Here is a 13,672-nt window from a genome sequence, read left to right as displayed (position 1 = left end):
CCTCACAGAGAGCATTCTGATAAAAATATGACATTTTTAGCGTACTAAGGGATCTGGCTGAGGAGAAGTGAGCCATTAGTGATTATCTTTGAAAAGTCTTGGAACACAGAAAACTGGGAAAGGATAAATGTAGAGCCAATTTATAAAAAGGACAACCTGGGGAATTACAGACTAGCCAGTTTAATTTCGGTATCCAGAAAGATAATGGAGCAAATAATTAAGCAATCAGTTTGCAAACATCAGGAAGACAATAAGCTGAGAAGTAACAGCCTGGATTTCTGAAGAATAACTCATATAAAACAAACCCAAGAGCTTTCTCTGACAGAATAACCAGAGTTGTGGATGAGAAGAAGCAGTAGACATGGTGTATCTTGCCTTTAATAAGGCTTTCAATATTGTCTTGCATGACCTTCTCATAAAAGACATAGGGAAATACAATCTAAATGGAACTACTATAAGGTGGGTGCAAAACTGGTTGGAAAACTATTCCCAGACAGTAGTTATCAATGGTTGACAGTCATGCTGGAAGGGAATTTTGAGTGGGGTCTCACAGGAATCAGTCCTGGATCTGGTTCTGTTCAATATCTTCATCGAATAGTTTGATATTGGCATAGAGAGTACACTTATAAAGGCTGCGGAAGATACCAAGCTGGGAGGGGTGGCAAGTCCTTTTGAGAATAGGATTAAAATTCAAAATGATTTGGACAAACTAGAGAAATGGTCTGAGCTAAACAGGATGAAATTGAATAAGGGCAAATACAAAGTACTCCACTTAGGAAGGAACAGTTAGTTGCACACACCCAAAATGGGAAATGACTGCCTCGGAAGTGTACTGCAGAAAGGGAGACGGTGGTCAAAGTGGATCACAAGCTAAATATGCATCAACAGTTTATCACTGCCAAACAAAAAATTAAATCTCACTCTGGGATGTATTAACAGGAATGTTGTAAGCAGGACACAAGAAGCAGAGCTTTTTTTCCTGCCGGGACGCCATGGAACAGTGTTCTGGCACCTTGTTCCCAGTGCCGCTGTTTTGGCAGATGGCTGAGCTATGCTCCCCATTTGGGGCAGCAGTGGGGTGGTAAAACACCGCTCAGTAGAGCCGCATACATTGAGCGCCCCTCTCTCCACTCCGCACATGCATAGCTCCAGCTGGGAGCCACGTGGCTCTTGTGCTCCACCCAGGAGCCATGCAGCTCCTCCTGCCTGGTGCTGCCCCAGCAGCTGTGGCCCAGGGCGGTGCTCGCTGCCGCAGTGCCTGTGGCTGGGTGCAGCCTCGGAGCTCAGCCTCAAGGTCTGGGAAGGCCTTGGGGTGCAGTGTGGCACCTGCAGCTCAGCCTGGCCCAGGAGGCCCGGCATAATACCTTCATCCCTGGCTCCAACGGCATCTCTGGTGAGTCAGATTGAATTACAGGGGTGGGGTGGGATTGCCTGGTTCTGGGGGAGGAGGAGGGCATTGACAGACCTGGGACAGGGGCTGGGGATGCCTGGCTCTGGGAGAGGGGGAGGTAATTCATTTCGAGCAGGGGGGCTGGGGCTGCAGGGCAATGAAGCCTGGGGGCAGTTTGGGTCTGTGTGGGGGTTAAGCCACCTGGGAGCAAGAGTGGGTGAGGATTGGGGCTGTGGGGGGATTTAAGTTCCGCCACTTTTTTTCTAGGAAAAAACCAAGAAGAAGTAGTAATTCTTCCACTTTACTCCATGCTGATTAGGCCTCAACTGGCATATTGTGTCCAGTTCTGTGTGCCACATTTCAGGAAGGAGGTGCACAAACTGGAAGAAGCCCAGAGAAGAGCAGTAAAAATGACTAAAGGTCTAGGAAACATGATCTATAAAGGAAAATTGAAAAGACAGGTTTGTTTAGTTGGGAGAAGAGAAGACTGAGAGGGGACTTAACAGTTTTCACGCATACAATAAATTGTTACAAAAAGGGAGGAGATGAATTGTTCTCAATCTCTGAGAATAGGACAAGAAGCAATGGGCTTAAATTGCAGCAAGAGAAGTTTAGGATGGACATTAGGAAAAACCTCCTTTCATGGTCTGGCCCACCTACAGGGCCTGGGGGAAAAGTGGGCATTTGCCCCATGGCCCAGCATTTCAAAGGGTATACCAGGATAGTGCTGTGCCACCACCCGCCACTTGGTGTGGAGAGCCAAGTCCCACCTCCCACCTTGCCCTCAGGCCCACAGTGGCTGTTGGCTCTGCTGGTCAGGATGGTTCACCCCTGGAATAAATTACCTCGGGAGGTTGTGGAATCTCCATCACTGGATTTTTTTAAGAACAGGTTAGACAAACATCTGTCAGGGATAGTCTAGATATAAAATAGCCCTGCCATGAGTCCAAGGGACTAGACTTGATGACCTCCTGAAGGCCCTTTAAGTCCCACAATATGTATTTGCTAGCCAGACCTTCAGCCAACCTGTCAAAGTCACTAGTAACTTCATCTGGATACCACAGTGCAGCACAGAATGCCTGAGTGATCCAATGGCCTCAGCCTCCCAAGTATTAGTGTGCGTACCACCACACCCAACGTTACAAGAAATGCCCATTTTTCAATAGGTTTAACTAATAATTGTTTGCAAGTAGTAAGAGCTCCACCAGTGGAACAGCAGAGAGCAGGGCATTACAGCCAGTCTTTCGAGAACAGGATGACTCATGATGAGGTCATTTAGGAGAAACGTACAAAGTACGTTGGACCTCTTGGCTGATTGTACAAGGCATGGAACTTGTCTTTATTTTTGTAGGGAGGTATTTAGGTATACAGTGTTATATCCCCTGTTCAGTAATGGGTTAAATAATAGCAACTAGGTAAGCACTGACTTTGAGTGCATTCCCATTTAAGTCAATAAACCAAAACGCATGGCCCTAAATAAGTTTATCCTTCAGTGGAAATTTGCCAAAGTAAACTGATAACCAGAATTCAGAGTTTTACGTATTGCACACAGCCATCACAAACAAGCCAAAGTTCAAAGCTTAGAATTCACAGCAATGTGTCATAAAAGTACATTCTGGAAGTATTAGGTATGACTGGAGACTGACTTCAAGTGTTTGTCAGAGTAACCACAGATTAAGCATTGAGTAAATTTAGCTTTAAGGCTATTTCACTGTATTGGACACCTGGCTACGCTGTGAACAAATTGCTTTCATTGGCACTCCATACCATGAAAATATTGCTCAAGTTATTCCATTATTTTTATTTATCTTTTCACCAGTATCTTTATCAACCCTTTCATTTTTAACCCCCAGAGAGATAGTTGCACTACAGATTTCCCTTCTCAACTGATGCTCATAATACAAAAGGTCAAGTATTTTATTTGCAGTCCCCTGAAAGAATGATTTGTTCCAGTTCTACAGGACATGAGTACAGTATAATTATTATACTGAATTCTATAAATGCTTTCTGAAATGTCTGCTGTATATAATAACAAAAGGAGATGCCAGTCACACTTCCTTGCTAGTCCACAACATGATACATTTAACTCTTCTACACCAAAGTATGGCCATTTCAAAGATATTATATTTTCTTATATATTATAATTCCCAATCTAAATATTGTAACACATTCATGGCCTCTTAACACTTCATAGTAATCACTATTCACAGCTCCATGACCACTGAGCACTTCACCGCCAAATAGTAAAGCCAGAACACAATTTCGCCTGCTCCAGAAGCAGATACCTTGAGCTAAAAAGAGAATCTTTATTAACTAGCAATAGTTCAGTGATTGCCAAAAATTGAGCAGTTGAGAATATATCCAACTGAGGTAGCAGCACGTGTACTCGCTTGCTCACTCTCTCTCTCTCTCTCTCTCTCACACACACACACACACAATATTGGAATGGAATCCTGGCCCAACGAGAATCAGATAAAATTTTGGCAATTATTTCAATGGGCCAGGATTTCACCTATACTATTTTAGCAAAGCAAACTCATCTGGGTTTAAGTTTTGCACCTAAAACAAATGGAATAAGTTCCTGGAAATCCAGGATTCTGTTTTAAACTGTGTTGTAAGTTATAGCCTCTCTGAATGCAAGGACTAGAAAGGCTTTGGAAGGGAGCACATTTCTACTACTTAATTTAAAAGAGACACTTGGTTAGCTGTATTAGGCCTATGACGACACACAAATGAGCAGCTCTAATTACATCTACTAAAGGGCAGTGCTATGTGCTACCTGAATATATAAAGAGAGAATACTCAATTACATAAATTCCATTTTTAAAAAATGTATTTCTTAAGGGAATAAGTGAAAGTACTTAAACATGAGAGCAAGAAAACCATCATGGATGACTCTGAGCATGTCAAACCCATGTCATTTAATCAAGTCACAGATTCATACTCCTAGTCAACAGGAACAAAAGCAGCAGAGGAAATATAAGTGAAAAGTCAATGATAATAGAATTTTCAGAGTTGTTAACTCTTCTAGTTAGCAAGCTCAGGAGATTTGTATTTTTCAAATTTTTCTTGTCAGTTTATATTTCCAAGATACATGTGTCCCCATGGATCAATTCATTGCATTAATCTATGGTAAGACATTTTGCCAACAGACTCTGATCTAGCCTTCCATAATTTGCAAAATTCATATAAGCAGAAGAAATATAACTAACGCTATACATTCTTTTACTGGTCATAAGTGTGTGTCCTGACAGCATATTTAAAAGGAAATCACGTTTCTAGCTATACAGTACACACAGATGTTAACATATCAATAGCAAAACGTTCTAACTTTTCCAATCAAAATTTAAGGCAGTTATCTGCTCATTAGAAAAATAACTATATCTGCCTCCCAAGAGATAACAAAATGACAAAAAATATTTCTCACAAAATACGAGCTGTGTGTCTATTTTGTTTCTTGTGGGTGGGAGAGAGGAGGAAATTAGTTGGTTATTTTGTATGTTGATATTCTTCTCTTTCCTTGATATTTTCCAATCCCTTATCTCCCTCTTTTTCTTGTCTCCATCTCTATTTCTCTTCTTCTTTGTGTCTTTAATTGCGTTTGTAAAGTTGAAGAAATTACTCATACACTGAAGTTAGAGGGCACTTAAATTCTACTCTGGCAAGGCATTCCACAGCTGAAAAGGTCACGTGTCCTATTCTCTTCCAATACATCTACACTTATGGGAAGATCAACATGCTGGCAGTCAGTCTTCCCGGGTTCAATTTAGCACGCCTAGTGGGGACATGCTAAATTGAACTGTCATGGTGCTGCCTTTGATCCTAGTACTCCTGGCTCTGTTGCAAGGAGTCAGGGAAGCGGATGGAAGAGTTTCTCCCACTGAGCTCTCACTGTGAGGATGGCAGCAAAAAATTAGTTCCCACAGTAGGATTGCATATCTAAAAATCGATTTTACCGCCCAGTGTAGACCTGGCTTGAAGCCAACAGTTTATGATGGAGTGTATAGACCTCAGATTGGAGAAGAAGGGGTTAAGAAGCTGCCCTTAGCCTAGGCAGCTCCTGCAATGAATGCACAGGCTGGAAGAGGAGCTTTAGAGGGGATCAGAGTATCTCAATTACAGGCGACTCAAGAGCTGAACTAATCTTTGCTCTGAGCTCCTGCTGCCTTCCTGAACCTTGGCAGGAGTGAGCTGACCAAGCCTACAAAGAAGGAAGCTATGACTATTTCCAAGTCAGAGGCTTTGTCCTGGTGTTTAATTCTGTATTTTGCCCATGTTGTGAATATCCCTGCAAATATTTCTAAAGATGCCACAGAATCCTTAGTCCTTTTAGGCTCTTCCATACCTAATAATACTTTGTCCATCTCATTTACAGATCATGCACCATTCAGATGATGTTGGCTTTTAATCCTATTAAATGTGAATATTAATCTCCAAATACTTTTGTAAGAGGCACACATATTTTGCTCTTCAGTTACTACAGTAAACTCTCTTTTAACCTGTATTCAGTCTACTGGAATTGTCAAACTTCTGGCAACAGGCATCATATCCCAGCATCTAGGCTTTCTCCTCCAGGGGGCTGTGCTGCTCACCGCTGCCTCCCTGTACCACGGAGAGCGAAATCCAGACACTGCTTGGGGAGTGGTATGTGAGCCAGTGGCCCGGGACAAGGCAGCCCCACTGAGAGGAGGCACTGCGTTATCCAGGTAAGGTGGGCTGTTCCAGATGGTGTGGGGCCCCAGAAGCGCCCCCCCCCACCCCATGAGTGCTTCCGAGCATGCAGCTGTGCTGAAGCCAGAGGCAGCTGGAGAGCAGCATGTTGACCTCAGGGAAGAGGAAGCCTCATCATTCAGGGCAGGGATGATGGGAGCAGGAGTGGCACAGCAAGGCCCCCCTGCAGGCTGCCTAGAAGAAGGAGGTGCCGGGGAAGGAGAAGGGCAGCCCAGAGGTGCAGCTGGCACTGGGAGGAGCTGCTGCAGCGGCCGAGCCGCAAGCAGGGGGAGCTGCCAGCCTGCCACAAAGCACAGAAGGAGGAGCGGAGTGAGACCACCACGCAGCAGCAAGACAAGATCCCCCTGCAGGCAGGCATGGAGCCACATCAGGGAACAGTCCTGGGATGCCAGATATGAGTTTACTGTAGAAGGGATGTTGCCCCATTAATCTTAAAGGATCGGCATAGCAATTTTATCACATTTACTAAAAAATCCATACAGGTTTAAGTTTGAGTTCTGGATTTAATTGAAATAACCTTTTGTACAATCTAGCTTTAATGAAGTGCAATGAAGTTAAACTCCAGGGGGGCCATTAATCTGAAACACTCCATTAAAAACAACTACAAGGGGAGTTTTTAATAAACAGTGTGAACTAATGCCCATGTGGAAAGGTAATTGAGAGGGAACTGGTGTCTGGGCCAGATTGTTATTAAATCCTTATCACAGGTAAAGCTGAAGCCCCAAATGGCAAGCTGCCATGTGATTTATAGCGCCCTTCTCTTCCCAGCCTTAAAGGAAAGGCTAAGTTTAATAATAAAAAAATCTTGTGACTAAGCTATAAAATAACCAAGCAATTATTTAGGATAATTTATACAGTGCAATACACTGACCTTGCTATGAGCATAAAATCTACAAAATACTTCTGTAATAAAACTGAGAACTACTAAAAGGACTAAAGGTTTTAACCATTTTTATTGTGCAGGGCCTGAGGGAACTCTAAATACACATTACCCGCTAATAGGAGGGCTTAAGAAAATTCATAATTTTTTAATCTTAAAGCTTTTCTTAAAAGGTCAGCAGAGCTTGTCAAATTATAAAGCGGTAGTTCATGTTTTCATATTTTGAAACCTCTTAAACTGGTACAAAGCTCCAAACAGTTTCTAAAATGGTTTGCACTTAATGTCTGAACCCCACCTATCTCCGGTTTTATTCTTCTACGGAACAATAAAAAGGACAACAAATTCAAATGTCGAAATCTATGACCAGTCTGGCCGGTATCTTTTCAGGTTATACTTCTAGAAATGAAGAAAATGGTGCCACTGAGCTCTTGAAAGGTACACTAGTGAAAGAGCATTTACGTAAGGTATCTAAGCAATTGCAGTGGAGCTAAGAATAATTACATGTTATGTTTTTGTTATAGCTATAGCTTGGCAAAATAGAGAAATGACCATTTATATGGTTGTACTTTTAGACAGCTGCAGTCAAATGTTAATATTACAGGAGAAATAGATATAAGAGACATGGGAAGTACAGGCTGAAACTGTCTCTCTTGACACTCTCTCTTCTCCAGCAACATCTGTCGTCCAGCAGGACAATGGACGTTGCTGGACCAGAGGGCACCTGGACCAGAAACCTCCAGCTGTGTGGCCCACAGCAGAGCCCTGCTGGAGGCAGGGAGCCCTGCTGGCAGCCTGCTCTGGGGGCCCCCAGGGGCAACCCCAGGGCAGGAAGCCAGATCGGGACGCCCCACTATCGAGAGCCCAGCTGGGGTTGGGAAGCCCCATTAAGGGGATTCCTGCCAGTAGCCTGTGGCAGGGAGCCAGCGAGGAGCCCAGCTGTGATACAAAGCCCCACTGGCAGCCCCGCAGCTGCAGATACTGTCAGGGATTTTTCCATCCCTCGGGCATTATCGCCCCCATGGGTCAGGGGAAACAGGCCTTTGGCCAGTTAACAACACTGCGGGCACAGGTATAAATCAAAAACACCATAGTCTGCCTTTAGCAGCCCCTTGTAACGGTCTCTTTGAGTCAGTTGGTCTCCCTGGTAAACCTGAACTCACACACGCTTTAAAACTAAGCCTCTGATTGGACGCTGGTGAAAACCTTCCAGAAGCATCTATAACTTGAAGGACCTGATTGAAAACCAGGGGCAAACTCATGAATATTTAAATAAAATCATGAATAAACATAAGAACACCAGATATAAGGCGGCGCAGCGCAGCCCTCGGGGTCAGTCTGGGGGGTCTAGCTGCGGATGAAGACCTTTGCGAAGAGCTCCTGCCTTTGCGAAGAGCTCCTGCCTCACTAAGAACTCCTGACTGGCCTAGTGTCAGCCCCGGTTCTTAAATAAAAAGAGCTGTTAGGCCAAGGGCAAGGCAGTTGGGTGGTGAACTGGCCTCGCCTTAGAAGGCGAGGTACTGCGTACCCGACGAGCCAAACCCAGGGGGCCTCTGTGGAGCGGCAGCCGAGTGCAGAACTAGCCTGCTTTAGCAGGTACTGCACGCTCGGTTGCCTAACCCGGAGGCCGCCATCTTGCCTTCCTAGAGCAGTACCACCGCTCCGTGACGTATCTACACCTGATTGGACAACTAAATACGACCTCTACGCCTGATTGGACTACTGGACAAGACCATAAAACCTGACTGGACTACCGCTTCAAGACACGTAAAAGCCCCTCTAAGCCCTGGGTACAACCTGGGACACAGTCACCGGAACTGCATACTCTTTTAAATAATTCTGATCTTGCCACGGTCCTACTGGACCAACTAAGGGCTGTAACTTGGAGCTGAAATTGTTCACTCCAGGCTGCACCATTGATTAATAAGCCCCATGGTCAGGGTTTAAGTAGGTAACTGTTAATTATTCTTATTTGTGTAAAGACTTAATCTTTCTATCCCTTTGTCTCTCTTTTCCAACTTCAGGGTCCCTCTCTCTCCAATCCCCACTGGAAAAATTTGTCATTTATTGACCCAGTTGGGAGGAGGCCTTGGTAGGCTGGACCTCTAGGCCTCCAATAGGGTGGTTTAACTAGCCATCCGGAGCATTAAGGGGATAAGGCTAATCTGCTTTCCCTAGCTCGGAGAAATATTTACCTCAAAAAATCCTTGGGACTCTCTCTTAACTATTTCACTTTCTCTGTTCTATAAGAAAACCCTCACATAGACTCCCTTCATGGAACTCCTGTTGTTAGTGAGTGTAAGTGTTTAAATAATATATTCTTTAGGATCAATAGGTTTAGTAAAGTTGGCTGTTCATATTTCTTCTAATGTCATAATGAATAGTTGTATGAGTTTAGTTTATATGCTGTGTTGTTTGTTTGTATGTTGTTGCTTTTGTCAATAAAACGGTTATCATTTGATTTATCTTCCTCTTCTCGTCTCACCCTTGCCTCTAGCGAGCGAGTCAGCTTCCTGCCCGCCGGGAATTAGCTTCCCTCCAGCCTTCCCCCTCTAATACACTGCTAGTCTCTAGGCCCCCTGCCGGAGGTGGGTGGGGTTGGCCTGCAGAGGAGCGGAGCGGCCTTTGCCTGTCGGCGGGCTTCTGCCGTCTCTTCGTCACCCTCATCCGAGGCCCCGTGGGGATCCGAACGGGACGCTGGTGCGGGGTTAGCAGGGGGGGTTTTCCCGCAACTCTGCCTGCACTGACAGATACCACTGGCAGGCCTAGAGGGAGCCCAGCAGCAATGTGGCAGGGAGCCAACAGGGACGGGGACTCCCACCAGCAGCCCCACAGCTGTGGGAAACCCAGCTAGGGGAGCCCAACAGCCCCACAGAGGGGAGCTGGGCTCAGGCACAGAGCCCCACTGGCAGCCCCATGGCAGCAGGGAACCTGGCCAGGATGGGGCAGCCTGCCCCCCCCCGGGGGGAGCCCTGAAGGACTGGGGGCCCCATCTAGGCAGGCTGGGGGGCCTGACCTCCCCTTATCTGGCAAATCCCCTCTTTTGGAACCACTGGGGTCCCCGATGAGGGAGGTACAACCTGTAGTAATAGCTAGGGGCAAGGTGATTGTTCCAATGTCTGTTGAAGTCACTAGTTTTTCCATTGTTTTCAATAAGCAGTGGATCAGTCCCTAGGGCAAGGCAGTGGTGTTTTGTATATGTATAGATGGCTTTGTCTAGCAGCAGAAAACAGATCTGAAAGCTTTCCAATCTCTCTTGTGTACATGGCCCATCAATGTGTATGGTGCTGCTCAAACAAGAAGAAAACAGTCCCTGCCCTAAAGATCCTAAATGACATGCTGAATAGGACAATTAACATAATAATGAATTATGAACAACAATTAGATGAGAGGAAAGAAAAGAGAGAAGGCAACAGAAAAAGAGGAGGTAATCTACTCCGGGGGGAATGTTATCACAAAAATGGCAGATTATTTCATGTGTTTTCCTTTCACTCTTATCTTGGCTCTCAGTTTACTTGGGGTTTTTTTGTTCATTTGGGTTTTTTTAATATTATAACCAGCCATGGGAAGGAAAGCAGATATCTCTAAACTGAGATTAGTGGCAGGATGCAGGCCAAAAGCCATATATTCTGGGAACAGATTTGGAGGAGGATAGGGAGGTCACTTGATACACAAGAAGAGGAAGGCTGCTCCGTATGTTGGGAGCAACAATAAAAAATAAAAGCTTCGGGTCAACAATGAGAGAAGAAAAAAAAGTGATAAGGACAGAGGGTGGGCGGTGCACACAGATGGGGTGGAGATGGAGCACTGCTTACACTGTTCTAAGAGAAAAAAAATCTCTGGATTCTGAATCCATAATTATGTTTTAGCAATGCTTCCAAACCATGACTGCCTGTGGAAATAGTGGTTTGAGATTACCTCAGGTTCGCATGACTAAGTGCACAACACTGAGCAGACAACAGTTCTTGCCAGGAGTAGAATCCAGGACCTCACTGATGAAGAGCATACATTGCTTCTATGCTTTGGACCTATAAACTCCCTTCAAAATGAACGGTTCTAAGTGAAGTGTTCTGCGATTTGGCGTACAGGGAGCTGAAATTTGGAAAGGAATGCAGCAATACTAACCTTTTGTGAAAGCTTGCTTGGGTCAGCCGCACCAAAATGGAGGGCAGTTTAGCTCAGCTAAAGGAGAAAAGCAAACTACTTCATGTTCAATATGGTGATGATTCAGTTTTACCGCAGAAGGCTCTAGTCTGCATGTATAGCATATACAAAAATCAGAACTGATCAACAGGTTTATATTCAACAGAAAGACTATAGTTTAATACACACTATGTCGACACTAGCATTCCTCTTTCGAAAGAGGCATGCAAATGAGGGAAAGTGAAAATGCAAATGAGGCACAGATTTACATATCTGGCACCTCATTTGCATATTCTTCTTTCAAAAGTAGAAAAACAGCATAGACATGGCTCTTTCGAAAGTAAACCCTATCTTTGAAAGGAGATTTCTTCCTAAAAACATCAGGAAGAAGGGTTCTTTCAAAGATGGGGATTACTTTCAAAACAGTTGCGTCTACACTGCTTTTCTTCTTTCAAAAGAATATGTAAATGAGGTGCCAGATATGTAAATCTGCACCTCATTTGCATGCCTCTTTTGAAAGATAGATGCTAGTGTAGAGACAGCCCCTAACTTGGAAGGGTGACTGAGTGTATGTGACCCTCTGCTTGCATATCAATTTCACTCTACTTACTACTTTCGCCAGTTACCTCTTCTATAATTATAAAATAGGTTGCCAAGGTACAGAATAGTAATATGCATGGCTACTATTTCCAAAAAACACTATCATCCTACCATCCTTTTTAGTTTTCTCCCCTATGTACACTTTTTAGCTGCATACTATTGTCACAGAATTATAGAAATGAGGGGCTGGAAGGGGACTTGAGCTATCATCAGGTCCAGCCCCCTGCACTGAGACAGGATCAAGTAATTGAAAAATAATCTGTTCTTTAAACACATCCAACAATAGGGATGCCACAGCCTCCTTTGGGAGCCTATTGCAGAGCTTAACTATCCTTAGTTAGGAAGCATTTCCTAATATCTAACTTGCATATCCCTTGCTGCAAGTTAAGACCATTACTTCTTGTCCCACCTTAGGTGGACACGGAGAACAACAGATGAATAGTTTCCTTTATAACAACCTTTAACATATTTGGAGACAGTCCCCACACTCGTCTCTTCTTTTGTCAAGACTAAAAAAGCCCAGATTTTAAAAAAAACAAAACAAAAAAAAACTTCCCATATAAGTCAGTTTTTCTAATGTTTTTGTCATTTTTTTAAATAAATGGAGGTGAAGGCATGGTAGCACATAGAAAATAATCAAAAGCATTAGATGAACATTCTAAGGCTATGTCTACACTACAAGATAAATTTGAATTTATTAAAATCAATTTTGTAAAGCTGGGTGTTATAAATTTAAATTTGAGTATCCTCACCTGCCCACAGATTCCCCACAAAGGTGACTTATTGCTGCCACATTCAATTGACAAACATGAACTGTTGCAACAGTGCATTGTGGTAACCTATCTCACAGTTCCCTCATCCTCATAGCATTCTGGGTATTTTTGCTGGTGCAGCATGGGAAAAAATGCCCCACACAAGGTTGTGGGTATGTGATTTCATCTTCCCACATTGCACTGCCCTCATTCCCCTACCATGGAAAGCAAACAGACATTTTTCCAGAAGGAAAGTAGGAAAAGTAGGGCACCAATAAAGATCACCAAATCAATTGAAATCTCTTACTTCTATAACTTAATTGCTTTTTATAACTGAATTATCAAAGATTTTAAAAAAGCAGCAGGTGTCTGAGTCTTCTCAACTGGCCTGCTAGCCACTGCCCCCCTCTTTTGATCACAGAAACATGTTACCTGAAATTAATACAGGAGCAATGCAAAGCTTGAAGAAAGAGTAGGGTAGTAAAGGTTTGGAAAAAAGAGATTTTGTGGGGCAGGGTTTTTGCCTTCCCAGTTCATTCTGCAGAGGTGCCCAGCATGGGGGGGTTGCTCATCAAATTTACACACACCTGAATGCTTTTGTGCCCTGGGATCACTGAGGAGTCTGTCTCTTCTCAACTGGCCCTCCACCCACTTTTCCCTATTTTAAGGGGGTCAAAGCTTGAGGAAACAGAAGGATAGGATAAGAAATAACTGAAATACCAAAGATTTTACAAAAAGCAGCAGATGTCTGAAATGGGCTTAAACTGCAGCAAGGTGTCTATGTCTTCTCAACTGGCCCTCCAGCCACTTTTCCCTGTGTTAAGGGAGGAAAGTTTGAGGAAAGAGGATAGAAAAGGTTAGGGAGAAGCTTTTTGGCTTCCCACTTAACAACACAGAGTTGTCCAACATGGGAGATGGAGCTCACCAAATTTCAACAAGTGGTGTTGCTCAGGTGTGGGAGGCAGCTTCGACTGACTGTTGGGGGCCAGACCCCTTCATCCCATTGAGGTGGGCGTTTGGTGGATCAGAAGATGAAGGGCCAGTTGATATGGTCCCGTTCTGTGTTGCTCATGTGTGGTGGTGGGCAATTGACTGTGTGGGGGCCAGCCCCCCCCATTGCCATGGGGAGTGTGGAATCCATGGCTGCAGAGACAGTTAAGATGGTCCCCAGCAGCTGCA

This window comes from Carettochelys insculpta, chromosome 4 (assembly GCF_033958435.1).
Source record: "Carettochelys insculpta isolate YL-2023 chromosome 4, ASM3395843v1, whole genome shotgun sequence".
NCBI lineage: Eukaryota > Metazoa > Chordata > Testudines > Carettochelyidae > Carettochelys > Carettochelys insculpta.
The sequence above is the reverse complement of the archived record's forward strand: the minus strand, read 5'-3'. Positions refer to the sequence as shown.